Source organism: Labrus bergylta, chromosome 9 (genome assembly GCF_963930695.1).
Source record: "Labrus bergylta chromosome 9, fLabBer1.1, whole genome shotgun sequence".
Classification (NCBI taxonomy): Eukaryota; Metazoa; Chordata; class Actinopteri; order Labriformes; family Labridae; genus Labrus; species Labrus bergylta.
Genome location: NC_089203.1, coordinates 1,603,658 through 1,608,766, shown reverse-complemented (window position 1 = coordinate 1,608,766; position 5,109 = coordinate 1,603,658).

Below are 5,109 nucleotides of genomic sequence, written 5' to 3'. Positions count from 1 at the left end.
CACAAAGGGAAATAACTATCAGTGAGAGATATCAGAGGAAGAGCATTCTTCATCGACTCTAACATTCCTCCTGGAGGTCGTTTGGAGGAGGAGTCAGCTCGTTAGGAGAAAAGGATTAACTCTTAAAAAGCTTGTTTCCTTTTTTTTAAACAAACATTTGGGTCTTTAATCATTTCAAGGCCCTGACACACCAAGGAGACAGTCAGTGAGCTGTCGTCGCCCTAGTTTTTGTTGTGTCCGGCTCCATCGCTACCCTTCGGCCCCAGTCGGCCTGTTTGTGAGAGGGATCTCTCTCATTGGCTGTTTGGAGGTTTCATTCTCCAGCTCTCCTCTCAGGTTCTGTAAAGCCCCTTGATCATGCCTCTGTAGTGTCCATGCTTTCACCCATTAGTGCGGTTTCTCCTTATTTGTCTCCTCAGCCTCTTCTTTTCTTTCTTCACTAAAAGACCAAGAGCTGACAACGCCAGCGCCATTTTTGACTTTTTATCAGACATTATTCTCCATTAGTAGACTACCTATAATATGAGTGGTGACCAACAGCGGTGTGAAAATGGTCTTCTTGTATCATAACAACGGACTACCGCCCCCTGCTGGCATGGAGAGTTATTTCCTTTCACACATGAGCAGAACGTACGTAGTGGTTGGCCGTCGGCTGGAGTCTTTGTGGTGTGTTCAAGTGCAACTTTTTGACCAAGACGTGAGGCGACGCCACAACAGTTCTTTGCCGCCTGCTTGGTGTGTCAGGGCCTTAAAGATTGTATGGTATCGTATCTTATTTATCATATACTGCCGTACATCTAAAACAAAGAAAACTCTGAAACACAAAGACTGAAGTACAAGATCATATCAAAAGTTTGAGGACAAATAAAAAAAACAGAAATTCATCTTTCACACTGCGCTCAACGACAGGAAACTAAAATATGTTTGAAGACTGAATTTAAAAGCACCTAGTTGAGAGGTCAACTCAAAGTGTTTGACCAAAAATATTGCTGATAATTTTATTTTTAAAAGCTTTAAAGGGAGGTTTGAATAATAGGTCTGTAGAAAAGTTTAAAATAATTAAATACACTTTGTTACAGCTCAGCAAATAAGACAGAAAAAAAGAGAAAAACTGTATCCAATAAAGTAAAAACACTCTGAAAATATATCCAGTTTAAGAGCACAGAACAAGAAGACTTATAGCTGCAGTCAGTGAGTGCTGAACCCCCTCCATCACTGTGAAGGAGCTCTGTGTGTGTGTGTGTGTGTGTGTGTGTGTGTGTGTGTGTCAGTGTGGCATATGTTCAGGTGTGGGGCTGAGCTAATTGCGGGTAATTAACAGTGTTAATAGGCACATCAGGAGCGGCTTTGAGCTGGATTCTCTGGGATGATGCGTGAAGTGGAGCTGCAGCAGCTTCTATTCATCAAAGCTCTGCACAGTCACTGCAGGCTGTTGGCTCTGCTACAAAATACTTTCCAAACTCCCTTTTTTCTCCCCATCTCTTGACTTTTTGGAGCTCTTGTGAGTGGGGGTTGTTTCTGCTTTGTGTAACGGGGAATTAGGGGCTTTAGTGTGAGCGATGGATGTGGAATTGTAATCCTGGTGTCTGGCTTGTCGGGGAGGCAGGGAGCGAGATTTACGACACCTGAGGGTCTGAACGGTTGGCCTTTGAGATAACTGGATGTGTGTGAGAGTGAATTTACAGCCTCGGGAAGCTCATAGATTTCATGTCAGGACTGGTAACGGTGACCCGGCTGACCTGCTGTGCTGTGAAGAACCCAGGTGAGGGGAGTTTTACACATGTGCAGGTCAGTGTGCATGGAGTGGAGCGATCAGCTCCGTTTAACATGATGGAGTCAAATCAGTCCTGGAGGTGTAATCAGAAGGATTTTACTGGCACACAGAGGCCGTAATCGACCAGCGGGGGTTTGTTAACATGCTCTTAAATGCTGGTCAGTCCTCTGGTACCAATAAGGAGAACTCCTTTAAACAGGAACAATGTGTTTACTGGGAAAGGAAAACATTTCAGATACTCTCCTCAGAGGCAGTAAGTGAGCCATGCACTGTATATAGTTAGTCTGGAGCTGGAACAGTCCTCTAAGGACGCTCAAATTAATAATACGCTCTGTGGATGCGTCCAGTCCCATTAAAACACCTGACAGCTCTTTATTTTCTACGCATGTCCTTGAACTATCTCCTCCATGTTTGTTGGTCTCTTGAGCTGAGCGAGCATCAACCTCCGGAGATGTTTTGCTGAAGTGATAAAAACTGCAGTTCCTCAAGTGTCCACTTGAGGCTTTAAAGACCCTGAAGTCACATATACAACCATTAAAAATGTTGAAGGAATTGATTGTTTCTTAATGTAGAAGCAGTGCTGATCCTGCAGCGGAGCTGTCATTTTTTAGTGTGTTAACGTTTGCGTAGCCGCACACTCCTCGTACAGCAAGTTATTTAATAACAGTAACTCATTTGATATTTTAATATTGTTTAAAAGCCTGAGTGTCTTCTTGAGCATTTTTAAAAAAGAGACTTTCTTTAAAACTTCAGTTTGTCCTTTGTCCTTTGACCCAGAGGCATCTCTCCTACCCCCTCCCCCCCCCCCACCCCTCGCCCCCTCACTATCGCCCGCCCACACATATTTTCTCCCTTAGGGTCATAATAATAACTTGCCAAAAACTTAAATTCAATAATCAGCCGGGGAGACAGACTGAAATTATGACAACGTCTCGGGATCATTGTTGGCAGACGGTCAAAGTCTTTCGATCACATGAGAGTCATGAGAGACTCCAACACACTCCGAGACCCTGAGACGCAGAGTCGTCTGCTCGGTAGTCTTGTTATTTTAAGACTAACACACTGTTTGAAAAGTTTAATTTAATCCTCACATCTAAAACTGTGAACATGAATTAAACCTCGGTGTCACACTCGGAGACGTCTCTCTGAAACAGGAAGTGAAAAATGTTTTTGTTCTTATAATAAAAATAAATCTCAGCACATTGTTCTCAATATTTTTTTATTCGAACCAAATCAAAGAATGAAACGTGTTCCCCAGAGGATAAAATACATTTTTATTATTTTTATAATTATTATTAGAAGTGACAGCAGCCGTAATTAAAGATCCAACAGGAAAAGAAAACAAACTTCATCAGCTTTATTTCTGACCGAGGAGGAGCGAGGCGCGTATATTAAACTGATCTGGGTTTAACTCACAGGATTGATTCTACGGTGGCCTGGAGGTGTCAGAATAATTGAAAATCCAAAACGCTTCGCAAAAGGGAAAAAAAACGAGAAACGGGCATTAACGTGAAATGACAAATGCAAAAACATGAACGCCACAGATAAATAAAAAAACAACATCACGAACGCTTTAAAGCAGAAACTAAATGTGCCAAAACACAAGAACAAAGCTACCAGAATGTTTACAGCAAACACATATGCAAACGCCATACCATGATCGCAAACGCCATAACATGAAGACAAATAGCGCCATCACAAACACAAATGAAAAATGAACGCAAACGCCGTAATAAGAACGCAAACGCCACAACACAAAAGAAAAACGCCATAACATGCACACAAACGGCACATTTCCATTTGTGCGTTCTGTTGAAGCTGTTTTGTTTTTCTCTTTTTTCAAAACATTTTGGATATGAGATTTGTCTGACTCCTCCAGGCCACCATAGCTTTATTCATAACTGTAGTATGATAGAATCAAATAACCTTTTGGTGTCCCCGTTGAATAGGGGCGTGGTTTATTTTAGACATGGTCACTATTTCCTGTAGTTTTGGTCACATAAATGTCTGATGTAGATTTCTTTTGTCCTGCAGCAGAGAGGCGGGTCGTAACGTCTGCAGCGTGACGCAACACCCCGGACGTGCAGCGCTTACACTCCGACGTGTGTCAGATTGTTGGTGTAACTTTGAGTGATTTACAGAAACACACACGAGAGAGAGAATCATGAAGATGCTCACACAGATGAAGAACAATGAAACCATCTGATTGGCCGTGGGCTGAGTGAGTCTGCAGAACAGTGCCGTCTTAACGAGGCCTGCTGCAGTCGCCGGGGTCGTTAATATTCCATGAGAATCTCTTGTTAATTAAAGGAGGGAAGTGATTGTGTTTCCTGAAACAGTGGGACCCTCAGGTAGCAGAAGTTGTTTGTAAGAACGGCTCAGTCTGCATGTCGGGGATGTTTTTACTTTAAACGAGCTTTGAGTCCTCTCGTGTGTGAGCACGGAGCGGAGTGTGCGTCTGGGCGTCCTGCCTCCCAGGGTTAACCTCAGCTGATTGTGGAGAAGGTGAGAACAGTCCCAGAGTCATTTCCCCTCATTAGAGGAGCAACATCTGCAGGAACCTTTAACCACGAGATCTCCGACAGACGGAATCCACCAGTCACTCCTCGGGTAGTTTAGCTTTGTGTGGTGGGCTTTCTAGGAGGATTTTGAAATACTTTTGAATATAACCCTAACCCTTGCCTTTTGACCCCTCCTTCCTTTTTTTCAAGCCCCAGGCTTGTGGCCTTCCTCAGGGTCATCCACATGAAGGTCACGAGCCGCAACACGTCGGTTTATTAAAGTGAATCAAGTTGACCTTTGTGGTCCTGCTGGAGCTTTCTGACCTCTTCCAGTTCTTTCCCTCTCCGTGCTCTCCTCTCCTGCTTCTTCTAAAAGCAGCTCGGGATGAAGAGATGAAACACAAAAGGAAGTGGTGTTGACATTAATCATTGAATGGATGCTGACGAGGGTTGGAAAAAGAATCTGCCACTTGCCGAGTGCGGGTGTTTGTGCAGCGTGGAGCGAATTTGTTCAACCTGTCGGCCAACGTAGGCTAACAGATTTGCTTTTGACAGAAAACAACTTAAATTAAATCCTGGTCCTGTGCTTATTCCGCTCTGACCTTCTGAGCAGCGTCCTGTTCGCTCAGTGACCACAGAGCTCCACCTTCTCCTCGAATCGGTGTTAACAATGAAAGGCTTTGTGCTGAAAGAGTTCGGCATCAGCCTCTGTTTAGCCGAGGATGACGGGGCGGTACTGCAGGATGACGGGGCGCTGCTGGATGATAGGGTGGTGCTGGATGAGGGGGAGCTGGCTTTGTGTTGGAGCAGGTAACATTCATTCAGAATGAGCTA